This window comes from Marmota flaviventris, chromosome 5 (assembly GCF_047511675.1).
Source record: "Marmota flaviventris isolate mMarFla1 chromosome 5, mMarFla1.hap1, whole genome shotgun sequence".
Classification (NCBI taxonomy): Eukaryota; Metazoa; Chordata; class Mammalia; order Rodentia; family Sciuridae; genus Marmota; species Marmota flaviventris.
This window is the reverse complement of record NC_092502.1, coordinates 90,064,289-90,092,232: the sequence shown is the minus strand read 5'-3', so window position 1 is coordinate 90,092,232 and position 27,944 is coordinate 90,064,289. Positions and strand designations below refer to the sequence as shown.

Genomic DNA, 27,944 nt, shown 5'->3' with positions numbered 1-27,944 from the left:
CACAAATGCATTATGTAAAAATAGTAAACCACTACTTTTGATTAGTTTAGAAAATAGCATGAGAACATTTTAAATAGGACTGACTACTCAACATCAGATAGTATTATAAAGTATTAGGATTGAGAGAATTCATGAATAACTAAACTAAATATGAAATTCCACTAACAACTGATTTACAATAAAAACTGAACACAACCGAATATACCTAAACAATTACTAAGAAGAATTATGAAACACTGTTTATAATCATAATCCTTACTACATCTATACTGAATTTCATCCTAATAAGACATTTCAAAACTTTAATTGAGCTTTTCATATGCCCCCCCCATACTTCCAGATGATTAATAGGCTGAAATTTTTCAATGTTGCCTAAGAAATTAAATTTTCTTCCTCTGTAATGAAATTTACCTCTGAGTTTAAAAATGTTTATCATCTTGGGATTTGAGATATTGTAGTGGAGAATAAATGTACTTATATGTGTTAGAGAATTTGGCAAGAACATATTGCTCCCATTTTGTTGCTTTGTATACTGGCTGTACGCAACATTTTAAATTTCATTACAAGGCTATGAAGGTCTTTCCCTTCCAATTCCTTTAAAGCCAGAGTGAGAATTTCTTACTTGGATATTGCTAAAGTAGCAAAGGATGGGAATTGTTCCCAAAGAATTTCAAATACATCTTTTATGCATTGCTGTAGGCAGATGGTACCTATTATTTTATTTCTATCCCACAGAAAAAATTTTGAAATTCATACTGATGGGAAACACCTTTGAAGCCACTTGTTAGGTTAAAGTAGAGTATTAATCTGCACATGAAAAAAGGAAGATGTTGGTTTCTAAAAATAACATATCTTGAGTTGGTCAGATATCAATGTTTTGGGGTCAAAATTTATATCCATCAGTAGGAATACAGGGGTTTGGAAAATTTTGCTAAAAGAAGTAGTATATGAAGAAAAATCTATAGCATCAAGACAAAGGTACTTTAAGAACCAGAATAATAAAGAATGTTATAACCTGTTTGCTAGAAAATATTATTTATTTAAAAACTGTAACAAAGGGTGTTAAGAAATGATAAACCTTTACAATGATTTAATAGTAAAAAATTTATAATATCATATTATGTATCATGCTATGACAGAACAGACAATAAAGTTACCTTTGCTTTGCTTAATAGTTATTTATTCATATCTTTTATTGAAAATAGCACTTGAGAAGATTTATAGAAACACTATACTAGCTCAATTTAAAAAAAAAGGGATGATGAGTAAAGAGCTAGTAGTGAAATGAGATAAAGTAGGGATAAGGTACGCAACTTCACAGTTGCTAGACGGCCAATAATTTGACTCTGTTTTTATTCACAAATACAGAGAGGGTAACCTAACTGATTATGATTATCTGCACCCAGGTGATAAAAGCAAACCACTGTGCACAATAGTGGCTTTAAGTTGCTGAATCATCAATGAAGACTTGACATAACACTAAAGAAAAACTCAGGGGAAGAAATGCAGAGGAGCTTTAAGATGATGTATTGATAGTCTGGGCTAGTTTGGCTTGTTCAAGGGATGAAATTACGCATATCTAAAGGGATGGATGGATTATACATCATTTAGGTAGTCATATATAATTATTATTTTAATTTATTTCCAACAAGAACTGTATACCAGAAAGTTTGAGATTACATACTTGGGCAAGGATGACAGATTATTTTTGCTATTTTTTGGTACATCAATATGCTTTAGTATCCAGAAATTATGAAGGCTCACTGGGATATGTGCCCAGATACCCATCAAAGCAGGTGGTGGTAAAGGAGTTCCTCAGGGAGAAAGGTCAAGACTTTTTTCAAAAAATAGTTCTGGGTTCACTCCTATATGTGAACAAATAGATCACAGAAGTCCCAAATCTGACAACAGGTTTCTAAAATTTTCAGCTTAGGTATTACTTGCACCAGAAAACATTATCAATAAGTAGCTCACAAAATATGGACAATTTTAAAAATTCAATTTTAAGCAGATAGATTTTTAAGTAGTACTAGAGTTGTAATGTGTTCTTATAGTAATTATTATCATCTTTAATAAATGAAAATGAAAGTTAAAATTATTTACTATGTTCCTGATATGACACTAATCATTTTTACATACAAATTATGTACAAAGTATGTGGTATTATCCTCATTTTGCTGATGGTGAAACCTAGGTCTGGAGAGGTTACAGAACTTTCTAAACATCACAGTACTTAGTAAATAATAACATAAGTTCTATAAAGGAAGGGTTTTTGCTTTGTTGACCCCTTTCCTATATCCTAGAACAGTGCCTGACACTCAATAAATATTTGTTGCACTAGCCAAGGCCAAATCACAGGTGCTTAAATTTCACAACAGAGAACTACTAGAACATAAGCCAATTGGTAGTGTCAGTTAAAGACAGTTTGATTGCTTAGTTTATTATTTTTTTTTCTTAAAGTAACAAGACCTATTGCATCTATGTCTTGCATTAAAATAGAAAATGAGAAAATTATAGCTATGGTTTGGGATACCAATGTGAATTTTTCAGAAGCCTTTTGATATAATATAAATTTAAAAAATAAAGTTAAATATCCTCTCTACACAATATATTTATATATCATATATTCTCTCCTTCCCACACATACTCAATTGTAGATTGTTTTAGAAAGTCCAGGAAAGTTAGGCTGGGGATGTGGCTCGGCAATAGTACATGCATAAGGCCCTGGGTTTGATCCTTAGCATCACCACCAAAAAGAAAAAAAGTAACAAATTTTTATTAAATTACTTTAAAAATTAACAAAAATAACTGATTATTCCCTATTGCTCAAAGGAGAATAAGATATGATCATATGGATGGCCCAGAAAAAGAACAGTCCCAAGTGGACAGCATTTTTCTTACTGGAAAGTAAACAGTATACCATATACAAATATTTAGTGTGTCTTCCTATTTAATTTCTATTGGTTTTCCTTTCTTCCCTTCATTCTCTAACTTTATCTTTTAACAGATAAAAGCCTGTTATTATATCCAGTTTTCCTGGTTATGTGTTTTTAATGATGAGCATCATATAAAGAAGTTAGCACAGCAGCCATGTCACCAAATAAAATGATGATACATGCCACAATGATAGGTTAGGAAAGCAGTTACTGCAATAGAGAAAGTGACTATGAATGTCATGGGTTAGCACGATATAAGAAATGTGTATATGTACTTCCTTATATTCATACAATTATCTTCAATTAATTAATTAATTAATTTTGCTAAAGCATCTTAAATAAGTCTTGGGTGTGAGAAGATGAGCATTTGCTCTCTGCTGACTATAGATAGAAATCTTTGATAAGCTGTGAAAAGCAAACCTATTGTAGAAAGGGGCCTCAAGGTCAATATTTCTAACTTCAGACAGCCAATCAATAGGTCATTTCCTAAACATGAGATTTCTGTGTAACCATTCCAGCTCAGTATTTTTTAAAAGAGTAATTTTCTTGAACATAGCACAATAAGCTTGTTGTACCCTAACACAGAAGGTGGAATTTTTACTTTTATACAACACATATCTCTTCCTGACATGAAGGAACAACCAAAAGGATGAAGGGCAGCACATGGGTCTCAGTGAAATATACTAAACTATAAAACTCTAGTTTCTTATTTTTAAAGGTGAAATAGAAAAAAATGTTAAAAATCTGAGATGATGCAACCTCAAGACACTGAAATGTAGTATCTAAAATAAACTTTAGAGAATGTTTTTTGAATTTTTGGAACAATTTTCACTTGAATCTTAAACCTGTATTTTATACATGTAAGACAAAACACTGTTTAGTCTATAATCAAGAATATTCATATTTTATTTCAGAAAAGTATCTGGCTCAAACATAACAGTTCACGTTTTATGACCATGCATCAAACATAAAATATAAGTGAAGCTCTTGCAAATTCAAATTATAAAAAAGTAGTTCTAGAAATAAGAACTTCATTGAAATTCAGTTTTAGTATTCATAACTATGGAATTAAGAGTTTTTCTCCTGTATGTTACCACATGGTTCTGGTCGGACTCATGATGAACTATCATAATAATGCTTAACTGCATATTTCAGAAGAATATTATTTACATGAATCTATCAAATTACATAGTAAGACAAGTAAGGTGAATCATTGTGTAGTATTAGTAGTTCTTCATTTTTTAAAAAATCTCTGAAAGTAACTAGAATAATCTCACAAGGCAAATCGAAAAGTTCAAACTAAAAGTATTCTCACAAGGGAAAAAATAAGAATTTCATATTTCATATCTCTTAATCTGTTTTTCCATAGTTGTTCTTGTATTATTTGATCATCTCTCACGGCAAAAAGAAAAAAAAAAACTATTTCTTTATTAGGTCTCTGATAAAACCTTTTAAGTGTTGAAATTTTAGGACCAGAAGAAGATTCTATAAATTTAAAATCTGTAGAAATATTGACAGATGCTTAATTAGAGTGTCACATATGGTGGCAAATACACACAATTTAAATGGATATTTTTACAAGCAATTTTTATTTAAAAAAACTTTGGAATAAAAATTCATTTGTAAATATTTCATTCTTAATAAAATTGCTGTTTAGTCAATATTTCTCCCATATTTCTTCATACCTAAGTTCATCATATGAGTTGTCTGATTTTTAAAAAGTCAAACATGAAGATTTTATTTTGATTAGAATCTGAAGTTCCAAAGTGTTTCTTTTAAGAAATGGAAATTTGGTGATACATCATATATAGTAATATGATTCTGATATTTCAAGATTGATATATAAAAATGAATTTGAATATATATTCTAAGAAAATGGACTTAGAAATACTGCTTAAAAGGATATAAAATCAACACGCATAAATCAAAGGCATTCCTGTATATCAGCGACAAATCCTCTGAAATGGAAATGAGGACAACCACTCCATTCACAATATCCTCAAAAAAAAAAAAATACTTGGGAATCAACCTAACAAAAGAGGTGAAAGACTTATATAATGAAAACTACAGAACCCTAAAGAGAGAAATAGAAGAAGATCTTAGAAGATGGAAAAATATACCCTGTTCATGGATAGGCAGAACTAACATCATCAAAATGGAGATATTACCAAAAGTTCTCTATAGGTTTAATGCAATGCCAATCAAAATCCCAACGGCATTTCTTGTAGAAATAGAGAAAGCAATCATGAAATTCATATGGAAAAAATAAAAGACCCAGAATAGCAAAAACAATGCTAAGCAGGAAGTGTGAATCAGGCGGTATAGCGATACCAGACTTCAAACTATACTACAGAGCAATAGTAACAAAAACAGCATGGTACTGGTACCAAAACAGGCGGGTGGACCAATGGTACAGAATAGAGGACATAGAAACCAATCCACAAAACTACAACTATCTTATATTTGATAAGGGGGCTAAAAGCATGCAATGGAGGAAGGATAGCATCTTCAACAAATGGTGCTGGGAAAACTGGAAATCCATATGCAACAAAATGAAACTGAATCCCTTTCTCTCGCCATGCACAAAAGTTAACTCAAAATGGATCAAGGAGCTGGATATCAAATCAGAGACACGGCGTCTGATAGAAGAAAAAGTTGGCTACGATCTACAGTCGGTGGGGTCGGGCTCCAAATTCCTCAATAGGACACCCATAGCACAAGAGTTAATAACTAGAATCAACAAATGGGACTTACTCAAACTAAAAAGTTTTTTCTCAGCAAAAGAAACAATAAGAGAGGTAATAGGGAGCCTACATCCTGGGAACAAATCTTTACTTCTCACACTTCAGATAGAGCCTTAATATCCAGAGTATACAAAGAACTCAAAAAATTAGACAATAAGATAACAAATAACCCAAGCAACAAATGGGCCAAGGACCTGAACAGACACTTCTCAGAGGAGGACATACAATCAATCAACAAGTACATGAAAAAATGCTCACCATTTCTAGCAGTCAGAGAAATGCAAATCAAAACCACCCTAAGATACCATCTCACTCCAGTAAGATTGGCAGCCATTATGAAGTCAAACAACAACAAGTGCTGGCGAGGATGTGGGGAAAAGGGTACACTTGTACATTGCTGGTGGGACTGCAAATTGGTGCAGCCAATTTGGAAAGCAGTATGGAGATTTCTTGGAAAGCTGGGAATGGAACCACCATTTGACCCAGCCATTCCCCTTCTCGGTCTATTCCCTAAAGACCTAAAAAGAGCATGCTACAGGGACACTGCTACATCGATGTTCATAGCAGCACAATTCACAATAGCAAGACTGTGGAACCAACCTAGATGCCACTCAATAGACGAATGGATAAAAAAAAAATACTCCATATACACAATGGAGTATTACTCTGCATTAAAAAATGACAAAATCATAGAATTTGCAGGGAAATGGATGGCATTAGAGCAGATTATGCTAAGTGAAGCTAGCCAATCCCTAAAAAACAAATGCCAAATGTCTTCTTTGATATAAGGAGAGTAACTAAGAACAGAGTAGGGATGAAGAGCATTAGAAGAAGATTAACATTAAACAGGGATGAGAGGTGGGAGGGAAAGGGAGAGAGAAGAGAAATTGCATGGAAATGGAAGGAGACCCTCAGGGTTATACAAAAGTACATACAAGAGGAAGTGAGGGGAAAGGGAAAAATAATACAAGGGGGAGAAATGAATGACAGTAGAGGGGGTAGAGAGAGAAGAGGGGAAGGGAGGGAAGGGGAGGGGGGATAGTAGAGGATAGGAAAGGCAGCAGAAAACAACAGACACTAGTATGGCAATATGTAAATCAATGTATGTGTAACTGATGTGATTCTGCAATCTGTATACGGGGTAAAAATGGGAGTTCATAACCCACTTGAATCAAAGTGTGAAATATGATATATCAAGAACTATGTAATGTTTTGAACAACCAACAATAAAAATTAAAAAAAAAAGATTAAAGAAGACTCTGCCCTAAGCAATGTGACATGATAATGAATTGGAAAAACCACAGACTCAAAGACCAGCCTGCTGGACAGGAAGAATAAAGAGAAGAAAGTCACTTTTCAGTTAGTCTTATTACTGAAGTTAGAAATAAAAAGAAGAGTCAAATAGCAATAGGCTTTTATATAGCAGGTATAAATGAGATCAAATAAATCACTTCCTATTTATGCAAAAAAAAGAAATACTGCTTAAAAATCATTTAAAAATAATTTCAAACTGAAAAAAAATATAAGAATAATACAGTTAACTTCTGAATATCTTTTATCCAGATTCACCAGTTCTTAAAAACTTCTGTAACATTTGTTTTTATTATTCACACTTTCATATATATACATATATACATATGCACATGTATTATTTTTCTTTTTCATTATGAGAGTAGATCGCAAATATTATGCCATTTAGTATGTGTTTACTGAATGATATAGAAATTCTCTTTCGTAGATTGCAGTCTAGTTATCTAACTCAAAATTTACAAGTTATAAAACTTTTCTCTGCACTATTTATATATCAATTTTGCCAATTGTCCTTATCACTTCTTTATTCTTCAGTACCCAATCTAGTACAGAAGTACATATTGAAAACTATTAAGGTTTAATTTTATTTCCTTTTACTTTGATCCATTTCTATACAATTTTAAAAGATAGTTATTTGGTATATAGTGTGGTTCAGTTTCAATCTGAAAATTCAGACTAAGAAAACTAATTCTATAAATATCATGACATGGTTACTAAACCATCTTAGTAAAAACACAAGAATATGATTAAAGTATGCCTAGTTAAGTTTATCTACCTACTACTGGATTACTGCATTAAATAGCCATTCTTTGAGCATATTTTATTTATAAAGATTACAACCCAAAGAAGGAGAAAATTCCTTGCTATCTCAGTGTATACCTTCTTGCCATTTTGATATTCTTGCAGGGTTAACAGTAGTAAAATTAAAATCATTCATATTTTCTATTTGCTGAATTTAGTAAGAGATTTGATAGAGAGGAGATTGAAATCAGTGACTAAAGTGAAGTTTTCAAAAATATTTAAGGTTTATATTTAGGCTTAATGATTTTTTAATATACTAATTAGAAAATGTAGAATTTCCTGCATTACATTGTTGCTGAGAGTTTAGAAATAGCATACACAGCTAATCTGAGGGGTTTGAAATTTGAGATTTATTTCTGGTTGCTCCATCAATATGCTTTAAATTCTGGACAAGAATTATTCTGTACAAAAATTAAACTTTGATTTGTCTCAAGTACTATATTCCTAAAGATAGAAAGAATATTCTTTACCATATACATAGATTACTAGGATTTTATATAGTTAGCCTACTGAAATTATAATATAAAGTATAGCAAGGAAGCACAACCATATCTTATTACAGTCATCACAAACCAATCATTTGCCAGGAAGAACAAAAAGGAAGGGCTTTGCTACTGTACCTAAGTTCGTTTGCAATCACCAGTAATCTTATCATTCATAACAACTTAGACTATATCCTTTCAGATTTTTCTTTCACATAAACATACACTTTTTTGATTGTTAATAAAAATGCACTGGGACATAGCTCAGTTGGTAGAGTGCTTGCCTCGCATACACAAGGCCCTGGGTTCAATCCCCAGCACCACAAAACAAACAGACAGACAAACAAAACAAAAACCCCATTATTTTAATAATAAAATACTTTAATAATAAAACATCAAAAATATTTCAATACAAATGCACTTTTAAAAAAGATAATACTGAGAGGTGTTGTGCTGGTACACCGCTTACCTTTCCACTGGTAATAATGATTAAACTCTGAAGAAAATATAAAATACAGCTCTTTGATGGCAGTGGGGAGAAACCCAAAGCAGGCAGAACTGAATGAAGGAGATTAAACCTTTCAACAAAGGAATCTTTACTGGGTGTTTGTTCACTTGAGAGGACTTTCCTTTCCCAACAAGCAGGTGGCTAGAACCCCAGGAGAAGTCTGCTGTTTCATTGCCTTGTAGTGTCCAAGGATGGAGTTTGGGGATGAAAGAACAGTTGGAATCTAGGAAGGGAAACTCATTATAGAAAGGAGCCAACCACAGAAAGAAATAATTCCCAATCTTCATCAAATTCTTAATCAGTTTTGATTGAATTCCAGACTGTTTTTTTTTTTTTATAGGGAAGACTCCAAGGACCTGGTATACAGTTACAGGTATAAAGTTGAAGGACATGAGCAAAGATTTAAGTTTCTGCCTAACACAGAAGAGAGAGTTAAGAATTTGAATCTTGCCAATTTTGACTTCATAAACACCTACAGCTTTCTACTGAAACTCAGAATGGTCATTCCTTAGGAGGAAAGATGATATCCTGGTTCTAAGAGTTTATGTTAAAACTAAGTGCAAACTCAACATAACAAAGTGTAAAACCAAGCCTGAACAAAATCAAGGCCATCAGCCAGTAATTTAAATGCCCACTATAATAAAAACCAACACTTTTCAGAAGAATATGACAGAATCTAGAGATTCAATAGTTCACCATTCACAATGTCCATCATATAATAAGCATTTACTAAGTATGCAAAGAAACAGCAAAATAAGATCCACAGTCAAGAGGGGGAAAACAAAACAAAAAATAAACTTAAAGATGCCCCAGTTAGTTAGAATTAGAAAACAAAGACTTTAAAAACAATTATTATAAATATGTTCAAGGACGTAAAGAGATGGCTATAATGAGTGAAAGAGCATTTTAACACATAAACTGTAACCTCAGAAAAGGTCCAAGTGGAAACCAGGCATAGTGGCACATCCCTATAGTTCCAGTGACTGGAGGCTGAGACAGGAAGATTGCAAGTTTGAGGCCAGCCTTAGCAACTTAGTGAGATCTTGTCTCAAAATAAAAAATAAAAAGTGATAGTATGTGACTCAGTGGTAAAGCACCACTGATTTCAATCCCTGGTTAAAAAAAATAAGTGGAGATTTTAGACCTAAAATGTTTAATACCTAAAATAAAAATTCACTGAACAGACTTACTTGTGGAGTAGAGAAGGAAAAAAAAAGTCCAAATGAACATGAAAACTGATAAATGGAAATAATCCAAGCTAAATAAGAGAGAAAAAAGATTGTAAAAGTTGGGTATGGTAGTGAATTCCTGTAATCCCAACTACTGGGAAGCCTGAGACAGGAGGATCACTTGACATTACTGACATCAAACTTGGAAGTCAGCCTAGGCAACTTAGCAAGACCTTATCTCAAAATAAAAAAATAAGAAAGGCTGAGGATGTTGGTATTAGAGTGCCATTGGGTTCAATACCTACAGCCATGAAAAAATAAACAATAAAAAATGTTGGAAAAAGTAAATAATGCATGAGTGACCCATGAGAAAATGTAAAGACACATAATTTATATAAAATATGTAGAACCCCAGAAATAGTTAAAAAAGAGAATAGGACACAAAAATATATTTGAAGAAATTATATCCATGAATCCCAAATGTAGTGAAAAAATCTATTAAATGCCCAGAAAATGCTTAACAGGATAAGTTAAAAAAACAACAACAAAATAATACAAAAACACACACAATAAGCACCTGATGGTAAAACCAAAGATAAAGAAAAAAATCTTGAAATTCACCATGGGAAAAAAGATACTACATATAACAATAATACATATGGCAGCTGACTTCTAATTGGAAACAATGGGGGCCACCAGACAATGACTACTTTAAAATACTGAAACAAACTCATCAACTCACTTGGTTTTCAGTCAGTGAAAAGGCCTTTTAAATATTCAAATAAAAAATATTCAAATAAATAAATTTCTGGGTAAGCAAAAATTGAGAAAATGTGGTACTGCAATTTCATGACAGAGGAAGTTCTTTTAGCTGAAGGTGAATGACACCAGAGGAAACCTGAACTTACAAGAAATTCCCAGCACCAGAAATGATCAACATAAGAGCAAAAATAAAGACTAACATTTTTCTTCTGTTAATTTATTTAAAAATACAACTGAATCTTTTTTGGGGGGATAGGGTATGCTCAGAATTTAAACCAGGGCCTCAGTCATGATAAGTATGCACTCAAACAGTGAGCCACCCCTCCCCCTAGATCCACAACTGAATCTTTAATGCAAAAGTTATAACAACTTTTTGTGTGGCTTTAATGTATATGAATGCAAAATTATATGACAACAATAACATAAAGAACACGAGAATGAATGAAATTATACTGTTGTAAGCATCTTACATCTTATGTGAAATTGTACAATATTAGCTCTAAACAGACTATGATAAAGATGAATTGACCAACCCTAATTTCCTAGAGAAACCATTATATAATAATTTTAAAAAGCCAAACAAAAATTATCTCAGAGCAATTACAATAAAATATGTAAAATTGAATTAAAAAAAAAACAGAAGAGGAGAAAGAGGAGGAGGAAGAAGAGCAAAAACAACAGCAGCAATAAACCCAAAACCTGACTAGACAAAGAGCAGAAAGATAGACAAGCGACTGTGAAACTAGACCACTGTCTATCATCCTGTACAAAAATAAACTCAAAATGGATCAAGGACCTTATATTAAGGTCTTTGAAACCTCTGAAACTACTCAAAGAAAACACAGGGATACACTTCAAGTTATTGGTATAGGCACTGATTTACTGAACAGGACTCCAATAGCTCAGGAAACAGAAGCAATAATTGACAAATGGGATTACATCAAATTAAAAAAGCTTCTGCACAGCAAAGAATACAACAGAGTGAAAAGATAGTCTATAGAATGGGAGAATATCTTTGTCAGCTATTCATCTGACAGAAAATTAATATTCAGAATATATACTGTTTTTGTCAGGCTTTTTTGCTGCTGTGACTTAAAGATTTGATCAGAACAACTATAGAGGAGGAAGAGTTTATTTAAGGGCTCACAATTTTTAGAGGTCTTAGTCCATAGCAGGCCAATTCCATTTCTCTGGTTCCAGGTGAGGCTGAACATCATGGCAGAGTGTGTGGAAGAGGGAGGAAGCTCACATGGTGATCAGAAAGCAGAGAGAGACTCCATTCTTCAGATACAAAATATATAACCCATAGCCAGGCCCCAAATGAACCACTTTCTCCAGCCATACTCCACAGGTCTCTAGTTAAACTCAGTTAATCCCAATTGAGATTAATTCACTAATTAGGCTAAGGCTGTAACCCAATCATTTCTCCTCTGAACCTTCTTGCATTGTCTCATATGTGACCTTTTGGGGGACTCCTCACTTGTAAACCATAACACAATGCAGAATTGTGTTATGCAAAAAAAAAATCTAACACCAAAACAACAAGTAATCCAATCAATAAATGGGCAAATGAGCTGAACAGATGCTTGTTAAAAGAAGCAACATAGATGTCCAATAAATACATGAAAAAATATAAAACATCTTTAGTCATCATGGGAATGAAAATCCAAACTATACTGAAATTCTGTCTAACCCCATCAGAGTGGATATTATTAAGAAAAAAAATGTTGTCAAAGATGTGGGAGAAAATGAGCCCTTATACTCTCCTAGTGGGAATTTAAATGGAAAACAGTATGGAGTTTCCTCCAAAAAGTATAATTAGAATTATCATATGATCTAGCTATATACCCCAAAATAACCAAAGCCAGCATATATTAGAGATACCTGCGTACCCATGTTTATTGCAGTACTATTCACAACAGTCAAGATATGAAATCAGCCTATATGCCCATCAACCAATAAATGGATAAAGAAAATGTGGTAAAATGTACACATTGAAAGAGTGAAACCATGTCCTTTGCAAGAAAATTCATGGAACCAGAGGACATCATGTTAAGTGAAATAAGTAGATGTAAAAATAAGTATCACATATTTTCTCTCATATATAAAATCTAAAAAAGTAGAAAAAAAAGACAACATGAAAGTATAAGGGGAGATATTAGGGAAGGGAAAAGGAATCAAAAGGAGGGGGGAGTTAGAGAGAGTAGATATAATGAAAGCACCCAGTATCCCAATGAAACCCACTATTTTGTAAAATTAAAATGCACTAATACTTATATAAAAAAAGAACAGTAAAAAATTCTATGGAGACAAATTACAACAGAGATTGCAGGATAGGGTGGAGAACTGGAAGGCAAACTGACTAAAAAGAGCAAAGAAGAAAATTTTGGGGGTGATAGAAAGGTTCTAGATATTCATTCAGATGGTGCTTAAAATGGGTTGCTATGGTTTGAATGCATCCCCCCAAAAGAAAGTATTGAAAACTTAATTCCCGTTACAATAGTGTTAGGAGGTAGGACCTAATGTGAGGTATTTAGTTTTATCCCTATGAACAGATTAATGCCAATTATAAAAGGGCTTGAGGCAGCAAGTTCAAGCTCTTGCTCTTTTGCCTTTTCTTTTCCTTTTTGCCAGAGGATGACATAGCAAAGAAGACCCTCACCAGTCCCTCAATCTTGGACTTCCCAGTCTACAGAAGTGTGAACCAATAAATTTCTGCTGGTAATAAATTACCTTGTCTAAATGTTCTATTTTAGCAACACAAAATGAACTAAGGCATGAGTATGTACAATTTCCAAAACTCAACAATATGAAAAGTGAAACCTGATCATTTGACTATATGTAAAATTTATATCTACAAAAGAAATAAATCAAAATAAATAAAGAGGTCTATACCTTATATATGAAATAATAACAAAGGTACTATACTTTATAATCAGATATAGTAATATTCCATTTATATAACTTAATAAAACTCATTGCTCTAGGAGATATTTTCTTCAGCCTTATACAAAATTATTGGCTAACCCAAAAATTAAGTCCTCCTGAAAATACCACAAACTATGATAACTAGCTATACCATTCTTCCCCCCCCCCCCATCCAGTCTTGAATGCTTAAAATTCAGCAAAATAATATGTCTACAATAATGGGATAATGTTTAGAAGCTCTACCTTGAAAAGATGGACCTATCTCTTGATTTGCAGATACCAATCTAAAATTGAATTTAATGAGATTACAAAATCATCTTATTTGCTTATAATATGTTGACATTCTGAACATGTACCCTTAGTGACTCTTCAAGTAAAGAACTTGTTAGATCAACATGATGAAAAGTCCAACATTTACAGGTAATAGAATTGTGGGTGAATGTGTCAATGATAAAGACAGTGTAAGAACACTTTAGCATGAAAGGACTGCAAAGCTTCTAGACAATGTTGAAAATTATAGTCCCAAAAGGACAGTCCAGTAAAAGTTCATCAACTCTTTTTATTATATAGACTACTAATATGAGTCATTACATCCCAAGGCAGCAGAACTAATGGCATATAATAATAATTTAAATTATATGATGCTTTAAGAAGATTTATGACAATGAAGTTACAAAACTAGGCAATGTACTAATGTTTTCTGAGAATGAAAGGAGAAAATACAATACTTTTTGAGCTGATGCAAACAGTACCTGAAATTCAAATATAATCTGGTACTAAACTGTCCTCAAAGTCATTTCAAATAACTTTTAATTTAGAGGATCCTGCTGTGGAAGGACTAAATGAATTAATCTTTCGCAATTTTCCCTTGGTTTTACAAAAGGAAATAGAAGTAGTTTTTATTAGTATTGGCCACCCCTCAAAGTTGAAATGCTTACATTAATGTAAAACCACTGATTTAGATTAATTTTTAGTAATCAAAATGGTAATTTTAGTAACAAAATAAACTCAACCATCTTTTAGGGTAATATTTCTCATATAAAAAATGATCTGAATTTCTGTCATCTATTATTATATCAGTTGATGTCAGAGTTGGTAAAACATTATATTGAGGAATCTTTAGGCAACTGGTTGAACAAATTTAGCAAAATTATCAGATGAACTATATGCTTTTTAATGATTTGAGTTTATGGTATTCAGAAAATCAGAAAATGGGATGAAAGAAAACTATAATAGTTATTTATGGTAATGACCTTCTTGAAATGCTTAATGACATCTAGTTCTCCAGGGGACATCAGAAGAGAGTTTATGGGGACTACAGCAAAGGTCTGTGTAAGCTCTGAAATTTGAACTTCCTTACAATGAAGTCTGTGGTCCTTTCTATCTTCATTTTACAGTCATAAACATCATACTGTACATTAATAAAGAAGCTATGAAAGCATTAATTACTTTCACTATAATCTTTCTTTCTTCAGCTTGCAATATCTGCTTTACATTGTACCTATGCTTTCCATCTCAACAGATTACAGAAATATCTTCCCTGCCTCCCTTCCTTTCTTTTCTTACACTGGGGATGCTAAGCATGGTTCTAGCACTGAGTTATCCTCCCAGCCTCAGAAATTGTAATAACACGTGTAGTCATTGGAATATAAAATGTATATTTTCCTCTTTGATATCATTATATAATATTGTTCTTATTCCTTTTAATATACTCAGGTTTCCCAAATTTATTACTTATTTTGTCTACCTATTGAATCTTTTTTCTCTTACCAATGCATGTTAACTGTATAAAATAATGGGTGTCACTGTGGCACATTTGTACAAACATACAACATAATTTGATCATGTCCACTCCCCTCTTGCTTCCCCAAGTCCCCTTCTTCTTCTCTAATAATCCCCCTACTGAATCTTCTTTTAAAATTTACTTTTACACAGATACATAAAAATATAAAATTGCACATATTAATGGGGTTTCATACAATGTTTTGATACATGCATACACTGTGTAATGTTTAAATCAGGTTAAACATATTTATTGCCTCACAATTTTCATTTATTTATGGTGAAAACTTTTAAACCACTTTTAAAGCTTTTTTGAAATGTACAGTACATTACTTTTATTGTAGTCAGCCTACTGAGCAAGAGCACACAGAACTTCTAACTTCTATGTAATTGTAATTAAGTATAACTGTTTATGCCTACTTGTTTGTAAAATTATTTGAATATACCCTGGGCATGAGACCCCTCTACTTTTCTTTATCCAATCCCTCTCTGGCATGTATGAAACTTTCATCACCACCAATTTACTGTCTGGTTTCCTTTTGAAAATCATTGATTATTGTCAAAAACTAGTACTGATTATTTTCTCACTGATATGTAAGTCATAGTTTCAGATTCACAATCCTACTACTTCTCTGATGACTTCCTTTTTGTGTCTAGTTTCTCTTGAAAATATATATTGGTAGCTGTAGGGTAAAGAAAAGCAAACTGGACTCATATATACAACTTCTGGGTGAGATATTCTGTGCAAATCACTTTGCTGAACTTCCATGTTTTTCACGAGCAAAATTAAGACAATGATACCCATTTCATATCATTGTTCTTGAGGATTCCAAGGTTATATATATGTGAAAGTATTTTACAAATTCTAAAGCAATATCCAAGTGGAAATACTAATCACCAACTTCAGATAGATGGGATTTTTGTGTTTTTTATAATTCAGATAAACGACTATTCCTAAGAACTTGCTTCTTTAGTCAATGTTATCACTTGTACATAAATGACCATGTGTATATGAATTGGAAACTGGCTTTCACCATTTTAAGGACAGCTTTATAGATATAATATCTCAGTAACAGAAAACTTTATGCTTTGCCTAGTATCCATCCATTTCCCTCACTTTCTTACTATATTTGAGACTTTAATCCTTGTGTCACCTTTTCTATTTAGGTTGTATATTGGTCACTTGTGCTTTTTACGCCTGCTGTCCAGCATCTGAGTCCCTTTCCACGGCTTAGGAAATACCACAATGTATAAGTGGTAGTGGCAAAGAGGGGACAAGTGTCACATTTTAAAAATCAGTTAATAATGTACAAGGGGAGGGGCAAGAAATCTGTGGGGACTAGTATATTTGCTTTACTTATGGAGAAAACTACTCAGTCACTGATCTTATACTGCTCTCTAGTACAAAGAGAATATGTATTTCCAGTAGTTAAATGAAGAGCAGCAGCAGTAGAACTAGACACCTCCAAAGTGGAGAAAGAAATGTCGAGGCTGTACATGACACCCTTAGCTATGGGAGAAGCACCACTTCCAGCCCCAGTCACTCATCATCCCACTATCCTGTTAAATGTCTGTCATACCATTTTCTTATATATAAAATCATTTATTTGTTTGGGAATCTACATAGCCGCTGTCATGTTTATTGTCCATCTCCTCTTCCAAAAAGGTAAGCTCCTTCAGGACAAAAACTTTGCTGAGTCTGCTGCTGTATCCCCTCTCAGCATGAACAGTAGTGCCTCATGCATAGTAGCATGCAATGCACAGACATTCACTGACTGGTAATGTCTTCTAAAATATTGGAAACTCAATAAATGTTGAATTAAATTAGAAATGAATAACAGCATATCCTGAGATAAATACTTAACTTCAAATGCTATGTTTTCCAGAGAAAAGAATATCTCATTATGAAAAAATAAAAAATTCAAATTTTAAGAGTTTTTCAAAAGACGTAGGTGCTAACTTCCAAACAGTAAAAATGACAAAATAATACATATTTTGCTTCTAACTTGCAGATAAGCCTGTTATTCTTAGTAACTCAATCATTTGAGTGAGATGATCATAAAAAAGATGATTGTTAAAAGCTTCAAGAAATACAGGAAACACAATTTTAACTGTTTATTTGGTTAAAACTGAATTCAATGTTACTTTTTGGTTTCTGTGTTAATAGGACATGCACTAAAAAGAGCTATTTATACTCCATAGAAATAATTTTAAGGATTTATGTACTATTCAGATTTATTTTTGAAAAATATAATAAAAGGAAGAAACAAGACACTGTTCATTATTTTGATTTTCAACGTATCTTTACATTTAAGAAGATTTTTAAAAAGAAATAAACACAGAAGCAGTACCACATGTTTTTTTCTCTTTTGTTTCCCCAAACAAAGGAGAGACCAATGCTACCTGTAATAACTATGAGGCAGATTTCTGAAATTTGCTCAGGATGCAGCTTTGCATAATCACTTATATGGTAAAAATAATATGGGAGAGCTTCTGTATTTCAATAAAGGGTTGTCAGGGATATGTATCGGTTGGCTAAAGCTTCTTCAGGTCAGAGCCCCTCTACGTCTTTTATTTTTTCATGCTGTGCTCATTCCTTGCCAGGAGTTGGTTGTGTTGCATGTGTCCTGTCTCAGAAAGTGTGAACTGCGGATGTGGAAGATGAGCCTCTGTAAAGAGTGAGATTTCCATATGCCAGAGAGAAGATTGAGAATTGTACACAGAAGTAGGTTGGCACTCTTCAATATCTGTAGACTTGAGATAAGATGAATAGAATATCAATACCACAGAGGCTTGGCCTCCCTCAGACCACAGAGAATAGTAGCAAACTCCCAATCAATTTGCTTCCTTTTTGAATTTGTTAGTATCTGCTGTTATTCTTTGAAAGACTGCAAAGACACGGGAAAACTGGGATACAGTTTCTGTTGGCAAGAGCAATGCATCGGGGTACTGGCCTGAGTTGGTAGGGAAGCTGGACAGTAGACAGCTATCATATTTGATCTTTCATTGATATATCCTATATTTTATCAGTAAACAAAATATACTATAAAATGAATAAGGTGATTATGTCGCAACAGAGATGTTTAATAAGTTTTTAAAAATCTGGACTTTATAGTCCAAATTCAATGCTGTTCTGAAGAATACCAGGTTGTATGATAATCTTACAAGAGCTCAGTTAATTTCAATCCAAATATTTCCTGAGTGCCTTGTCTATATCAGATACTGTTAAGTAGTTGGCATATAAAGAAAAACAAGACATAGGTCATACTCTTGAGGAAATTACAGTAATGATGCCTGTTGGAAGGATCCAAGATGTACCTGCCTTATTCCAAACTGTACTTTATGGTATTATTAAAATGAAATTTCAGTGCTATATTCATATGCATAAATTCCGCCTATAATGAAAATGGCACTGTATTACACATTTTCTGATCACAGACTATGTTTCCAACATATAGTATATGTGCTACAGCAAACCAATATAGACACCCTCTTATTAAAAACAATATTAGCACATTTGCTAAATAATGGGCAATGTTTTCTTTAAAACAATGCTTCCTATTTTTATTAGTTAGATAAATAGAAAGTTACCTACAACTTTTTTCTCCACGCAGGTTGAACAGCCCTCTATGGGGTTTTAAGTTAGGTTTCTTATGTTTCTAATGGACATCAACTTTACTATCAGCTTGTCTGTTATTTCTTTAAGTCAAAACATAAGATATGGTCACAAAATCCATATCAAGAGATCTTAGCCTTAAATTTTCAAACATCAGCTCTTGCCCAAAATGTGGTTAAGACAATGAATGATATTTAACAGAGGAGTTTAAAGAACACTTAATTTATCAGTTTTCTACATTTTCCCATATTGGGTCATATAAAAATTATTAGTAAGTTATAATAAAAATCAGTGTGATATCCCATGTGAGTCTTTTCACTAAGTCACGATTCAATACTATGCTACAGGCTTTTAGTGATAATTTTTTTAAAGATTTTTTTTAGTTGTAGATGGGCAAAATACCTTTATTTAATTAATTATTATTATTTTTTTAACGTGGTGCAGAGGATTAACCCCAGTGTTTCACACATGCTAGGTGAGCGCTCTACCACTGGGCCACAACCTCTGCCCTTTTAGTGATCATTGACATAAAGAATTAACAACATGAAGAATGATAACTGCATTTTATATAATGCTTTGGTGAAAGATAGGGCCCATTATGTTAGTCTATGTTTCTTGGCTAAGGATCCATGTGATATCACTTCATTTTCATTCAACTAACATTTATTCTAGGAATTGGAGATTTGAAGGTTAACAAAACGGATGCAACCACTGATTTCAAGTTTATATTCTGATGGAGGACATTAAAATCATTTTACAAATAATCATTTATTTATAAATAAAAATATGTGATAATCTCTTTGGAATTTATTATAAGAAAAATATCTTTTTCAGATGAGTCATTATTCCATTTTTTGCCTTGATTGTAAGGAAGCTCAGAGATAAATCTTATGCTAAATCAATATAATTGTTGTATCACAGGCTGATAGCCAAATATCTTATCTCTAAATAATTTCTGATCTTATAAAAATTTTATTTTACTTGTATCTTATTTCCTGCAGGTTGACCAAAGGAAATAGAAAGGGACATGGCATGGGAAGACGACTAAGAAATATAGCAACAAAACAAAACAAACCCCACAAACAATTATGTTTTCTTTAAGATCTATTTCATAGTTGCATTTAACATTTTTATAGAAGTTCCAACTTGGAGTTCTCTCTAAAACTTGTGATGATGTATAAAAATGAGGATTTCAATTACCTTTAGCCTCATGACAGAAACAAGAGGCAGATTAAAATTTCATGGAAGTATCATAGAATATGTTATGTTTAAAAAATCAGAATTTCATAATCTTTTGAAACTCTGCAGTACTTTAATGGTACTTCTAATAGTGCCTAACACTTGGAAGGATTCCACAGTTTGGCTCCTATAAAGTGGTTTTTGACAGCAAATGTGCAGGAACCAGGATCTATACTGAAACTTGAATCTGAGCCATTTAGACATCATGATGTTGCCCAAATGTGAAGTGGTTTCCATTGGCAATACCATAATATCTTCTCACTGGAGCATGAAACTGAGTTTGGGGGATATTTAGTTACCAAAAGAAGCAGACATTATCTAAGTCTTCATCAGACAGAAAAAAAAATTGAAAAAGACTTTCTGGCATTCATTCAGTAGAAAATGAAGAAACGAAGAAGCCAAATAAAGTTAACAGCTCTAAAGGGAGGCTGGAAATTGTGGTGCTCTAAAGTCTTTGTCATCACCACTATGCTCACTGATGCCAATAAACGTTTACAGAGTTCTCACCATGTGCAAGGCACAATGATGGGGGATTTAGTTATAATGGTCCTGAAGGTCAAGGACTCTCATTCTATACAAGAGAATCTGATCCTTCTCCCCCCATATATAATAAACATGTCTATGCACTCATTTGTTAATATCTTCCTGCTTCTCAGAACTTAGGTATTCTTGGGTCTGGGGTGGCAGCTCAGCGGTAGATTGCTTGCCTAGCATGTGTGAGGCATTGGGTTCAATTCTCAGCACCCATATAAATAAATAAAAATAAAGGTCCATTGACAACTAAAAAAACATATTTAAAAAAACTTAAGTATTGTTACTCTTCTTTCAAAACCCACCCTGAGTTCCATTTGCCTCCCTGTAATTCCTTATGCCTGGCACAGGGTTTTGAGATAACAGATATTCAGTAAATATATATGGATTGAAAGAATGAACTTCAAGGATCTTAATACTCTAATTGGAAAATAGGATACAGGTTACTTTCTTGCTAACTGAAGTCTTCATTTTTAGCCTCTTTATACAATATCAAGCATACAACAGGTATTTAAAAATAGTTGATTAATCAAAAATATGAAAATAATTTTATAGAAAACATTTATTCAGCACTATGTTTTAGAAGCATGACCACTGAATTCTCACAATTATTACTGTGAGAGTTATTATTGTCACTATTTTAGAGATGACATGGATGACACAACTAAAATCCACAGGGACCACGTACTTGTTTAGCTACCTAGATGGTAATTTGTGGAGGCAGGAAATAAGACTAGGCAGTCTAATTGTGGTTTATAGTCCTTACCATTATATTGTACATGTGAAAAAGATAGATTATAAGCAGCTTATGTTAAAGGTCAGTTGAATGGCAGAAGTAATAAGTCCTCTCACTTTAGAAGAAGTGATTATAGAGACTGCACAATGAAGACAGTTTTATGAAAAAAATAAAACTTGAGGTGGATTTTTTTTTGGCTGGGGGGTGAGTACAAGGGATTGAACTCAGAGGCGTTCAACCACTGAACTACATCCCCAGTCATATTTTGTATTATTTAGAGACAATGTATCTCAATGAGTTGCTTAGTGACTCACTTTTGCTGAGGCTGGCTTTGAACTCTCGATCCTCCTGTCTCAACTTCCTGAGCTGCTGAGATTATATGCATGTGCCACCACGCCTGGCGTTGAGGTGGATTTTGAAAGAAGAGTAGGAATGGTTAAGTATGGTGAAGGAAGAAGGTAAGTGACCAAAGTGTGGATAGAAATGCTCATAGTTATTTGGAGAATAGAATTAGATCGTTTGGGTAGAATAAGAGTTCATTCAGGACAGTAGTAGAAGGCCTAACTAGAGATTAGGCATGAACAAGAATGTGAAGGACATTAAAGTTTGGATTTCATTCTTTAAGTAGAAGTGGGGGTGGGGACAAATGAGTTTTTTTACATGGAGAAAGAGGCATGTAATCTTACTTTTAGGAAGACATGAAGCATATAATAGCAGGAAATATAGACAGGAAAACATGTTAGAGGTGAAAAAGACTGGATTAAGATGTGGTAGTGGGAATAAAGGAAGAAATTATAGATAGAAGAACCAGAAAAACATGATGATTGCCATGATACTGGAGAGAGGGATTAGCCAGAGTCTGCCTTGTCTGACACATAGTAATAATGTCACTGTCAGAAATTGGGATATTTTAATCAAATTTAAACCACTTGACTCTTTCAGGTTTAAGGTAATTATTAATTGTTACAAAAAAATGTCTGGACACTGATGATAGGCCAGATACTATGTCAAGTACAGATAACAGGTATGGTCCCTATTTTCTTAGACCTTAGAGTTTGTGAGAGAACAGTGACATTGTATAAGTAATTATGAAAATGTTAATGAGCTTTATGGTGATATAGAGATATATGATGAGTTTATGATGAAAATATGGAGCATTATGGGAGCTAATGCTAGAAGCATATATAGAGTCTAGGTGGGGACTTCCTTGAGGAAGTGACATTTATCAAGGGAGATATTGATAGTTTGGTGCCCTGAACTTTGGACAGTGATTTAAGGTAGGTTATATACCAGAGGTGTGAATCATAATACTTGCTCACTTACTACTCCTTTTAATAAAGCTATATTTTTTATAGACCTATTTCAGGGATGAGAATAAGGGGCTAACTATTGTTTCACAGGACTTTAAGTCTCTCATCCAGAGCTAATGGAATCAGGATAGATACTGAATTAATTATAGCCAATCTATAGCGCCATCATTATAATCTAGGACAAAAAGATGAAAAAAATTAATCTTAAGAATTTGAATGAAAGAAAACAAGAGATTGGTGAGGGATTACAGCTGAAGAGTCAAGAGTAAAGTCAGGGAGAGACCTGAGGGCCATGCATTTCCCAAGTTCTAAGTGGGCAGAAAGAGTAAGTAAGCAGTTGGTTACAGTGGTGTATGCCTGTAATCCCTGAGACTCAGAAGGCTGAGGCAGGAGGATCGCAAGTTCAAGGCTAGCCTCAGCAACTTAGCAAGGCCCTAAGCAACTTAGGGAGACACTGTCTCATAATAAAAAATGAAACTGGCTTGGACTATGGCCTGTACTAAAAAAATAAAGAAAAAAAGAGGAAGCAGAAGAATCTGGTTAGTATATAGTAATAGAAAAATAGATCTCTCTAGAAAAATAACATATGTCTCATGAATAAGAATAGGTTTTTTGTAAAGTAATATTAATTTTCAATGACTTTCCAATCAGAAGACGATGACTACCTCACAATAACCCATACTGAATTCATTTCAAATTAGAGTAAATTATAAAGTCCAGATGGTTTAAAATAAAATTTTAGTATAGAATCCAGTCTTAGTATTTTCTGAAAGAATCTTCTTTAGGATACTAACTATAAACTCACTCTAAATTTTACGGTTGAGTTAGATAAATGGCTGTGTTCCATGTAGGCAAAAAGGATCCCCTGAAACAGGTTATCCCATGTTGGATAAAAGTAAATTCAAAGAGAGAGATTGTATTGAGTTCAGCTACCAGGGTAAATAAATTATTGTATATAAAAACAAATCTGTTTTACTACTTTTAAATGTCTTTAATTGTCATAATTATAGCAAGTCTATCTCAACACAGATGCATAAGATATATTCTAAGGGAAATTGCCACAACGGTTGGTACACTCAGATGTTATATTTGTATGTTAAATACTACGATACACACATACATGAAATATATTTTAAAACACCTATGTACCTAAATTAAATAATTTAAAACTCATTTAATTTAATAAGATATCAATTATACTAGTGTACAAACAGAATTATATGACTTCTTCAAAATATTTCATGTGTGTGAGGAGCAAGGAGATGTTAATCCCCATTATTACTATTGTCTGCCTCTCTAACCAACTCCTTCATGTGGATCACTGAATAGATGAGAATTGGGGTTATACAAGTCTACTGTTTTACAAGTTCATCTTTTGAATTTTATCCTATTGTTTTAATCTGTTTTGCACTGCTGCCTCAAAATACCTGAGACTAACTAATTTATAAAGAACAGAAATGTATTTCTCACAGTTCTGGAGGCTGAGAAGTCCCAGGTTAATGTGCCTGCACATTTGGTTGTCTGGGGAAGGCAGCATCCTCCAAAGGAGAGAGATGCTGTCTCCATATGGCTAAAGGTGGGAAGGGACCAAGGGTGAACTCTCTTTGCCAAGCCCTTCCATAAAGGCCCCCAATTATATTCACAAGGGCTCCACCATCATGAATCAATCACCTTCCCAAAGTCCCACTTTTCAATGCATTCCACTGCCAATACCTGAATTTTGAGGGGAAGTATTCAAACCCAAGTATCCACTCTCTTATTCTGTTAGCCAGTCTAATTTCTTCAACTGTGTTTTCTTCAGTCCCTTCCCTGGTTGAAACCAAAATATACAAACTGGAGTTAATTGAATAATAAAATAATTGGGTTATCTGTACCAAACTCTTTTTATAGGGTAACAATTTGAACTTTTAAATATACTTTCTATTTTGGGACTAAAGGGTAAGGCAGCTGAGCTAACATTTCCCTTCCTCTGAAAGAAAGTGAGAAGTTTCCTCCTGGTTTTCCCTTCCATTTGGGCTAAACTTAGTAAATTATTTAACCTAGAAGATGTTGAGAAAGAAAACTGGGAGAGAATGAAAAGAGAATCTATTTTTACCAGGTGGAAAAGGGGATCAGTAGGTTGCACATATACCCATCTCTCCCTTTTCCACAGAATTTCTCCCCTTTGGAGGAAAGAAGGCTGTGGGATGGAGTCTGTAGGGAAATCTCAGCTCTAAGAGCATTTATGACAAGGAAGTGGGCCTATCCTTGTTTGGGATATCTCAGCTGGGTTTCAGTGGTGGGAGATGAGCAGAGAGAAAGAAAAAGGAAGGGGGAGATTTAGGCCTTGATGATGATTAACTAAAGGTAATTTATATATGGTTAATTACAAGTACAGTCTAAGTAAATAGTGGGTTGTTTTCCTAATAGAATATCAAAAATAGAAGTGAAAAAATTATACGTTTTTTGGCCCAGTGAAAAGCATTTATTTCCAGACATAATTTTTCCAGCAATGAAAATTTATTTTTGAAAAAAATGAAGGTGGTATTTTATAATACTAACTGCATTATTTAAAACTCATTTAATTTCACTATAAGAAGAAAGCTTACTAAAGGGGTCATGTATCAATAGTGTTCTGACAAACATCAATTTAGTAAGGTAAGTGTTATAAAATATATCCCCTTGGTTTCTAACATTCTTTATAAAAAAATAACATGAATTATACAAATAAATAAAAGTTGCACAAATAGATATATCATCTCTACCCTTAGGACGGATATTTTAAGACCTTAACAATAAAAGCATTGGGAGGCAAAATCTAGAAAGTTATTAATGCATTTCCTATAGTATATATATATATGAGTTTATCTTATGAATACAGGTCTGGCTATAACCCCTAGAGAGATAATTACTAAAAATACCTAAACCCCAGTTTACTCCATTTTAAAGACAACCAATCGAGGCATAGATAACAAATTTTGTGGCTTATATAACATCGAATTTCCAGTGTTTAGAAGTTGTTACACTTATTCCAAATAGCATTTTACGTTTACCTTGATTAATAGAGCATGTTACTAGGGTGGTACCTAAGGTTTACAACAAATTTGGACCATAATCAAATTTGAAGAAACTAAAGCATTATGTAGATGAAAGAGGAGACAGACTGGAGATACAAACACTGATGGCAGAAATGGTAAAGATATCAGCTAGATCATCAAGAAAACTCAAACCAAGTTTTACTATTTAGAATATGAGCTGATAAAACAAACAGGCGCCAGGTACATGGTCCTCTATTACTATAGAAGCATTTCCATATTAGAGTTTATTTTACACAAAAAATTGCAAATAAATAATGATAAGACATCATAGTGTGTCTGATAATCTGTGACAACAATTCTAATGCTGTCATAGAGGCCACCTGAGAAACCTGCACGTACTGAGCCCTGACCTATCCAGCCTTTTATCTGCATGTGTACTCTCCACAGGCCAAGCAAATAAAGGCCAAATGATAATTTACACATGAATCAACTTTCACTGCAGCACAGGCACCAGAGACATTTCTTTTCTCTGTTACTGAGAGAAAGGCAGCCAGGTCTAAGCTTGTCTCACTATAAATCATACAAGTGAAACAGTGATTTGCAGGAAAATGGCAGATCAGCAAAGGGAAGCTGTTCTAAATGTCTGATAAAAATGGCAGCCACAAAGGACTAGATGAATATTTAGTTTGAAAACAGGCCTGACAGTAACAATGAGTCTTTATCCTATTCAAAACAGGTAGTGTCATACAAACTGAAATGGAGATACAATTCTGATAGAAGATTACACAAGATACCTAGGTAGGTATCTTTTAAAGACTTCAACCTTCATTTTAACAAATGTAGACTCATGGATCCTTTCATCTAGATCTTATCAGAGTACACACAGTTATTTCACATGGATGACATGTGGAAGTTATATTGCCTACTTTGATAATGAGAAATAAATCAGGGTGATTTTTTTTTTTTAAAAAGGCTGTTCATAAGAAACTGGGCACACCTTTTATACTATGGGACTTAATGAAGGAAAAATGTATATGCTGTATTTTCCTTCAGTCCAGAGCTCCTTGGTACTTAGGTAAACTTTTATAAAATAATCAAAATATGAAAATACATATTGCTATAGCCATTTTTATAGGAATATGGAATGAGTAATACTTGTCCTGGCTCATTTGACAGGGAAAAGAAGATTTACTATTAAATTCAGGTAAATAGGCCATTCTAAGATGATCATTGCAATCTTCTAAATAATGACAGGTATTAACTAAATCAATAAGATTAAATTTTGATTTTTATTGTTTTCTTTTTAATTATAAATAACATTAGGATTCATTTTTACATAATTAAAGAAGTATGGAATATGATTTGCTCAAATTCAGTCCTCAGTATTTCCATTGTCCCTCTACATCTCTCTATCCCTGTTGCCTTCCCTATATTTTACTGCTCTTTCTGCTATTTACAATAAGATTGATTTTTATTCTCTTATTAACACTTCCTCAGCTTTGCTCAGGTCACATTCTACCTGCCCCATGGAATACCTAACCTTCCTGCTCAACAACTCACTGTTTCCTTCAAATTTGGTTCAAAACTCATCATTCAGGAAGCTCTCCCTGAAGGTTCTGGTTTTGGTGTAGTACTTAGATGCAGAAGACTGTCAGTACATGCTATTGTGTACATAGATACTTAATGCATAACGATAGGCCCAATTCTTAAAAATAATTTTTATTCATGAGTTGTAAATATAAGAAATGTGGTATAATTTGTGGTTCATAAAAGGAAATTTTGAATTTTTATTCCTTTGGAGTCCAGAAATGAATTTGTAAATTCCAGTTCATATACTCTGAGAAAAGCCAAAAATAATAAGTTACAGAATTTAAGTCTTATCAGTTCTTGGTGATGAATTGCATACATAAAAGTGCTGGCAGTGAATAGGTTTTGATAATCCTTAATTATTTCTTTCTACCTTCTACACTAAGTTTTCTTTTTAACTCTTTCAGTTGCTTCCCTCACCTCCCTTTTCCTTCTTTAGGCTGAAATCCCTTTCTGATCTACCTCTCTTCTCAATTACTCTAATT

At 33.3% G+C, this 27,944-nt stretch overlaps 1 protein-coding gene across 7 annotated transcripts in view; it reads right to left on the bottom strand.

Moving 5' to 3' along the window:
- Positions 1-27,944, bottom strand: part of Arb2a (ARB2 cotranscriptional regulator A) — a 474,828-nt gene that overhangs the window by 17,806 nt on the left and 429,078 nt on the right. The window lies entirely within an intron of this gene.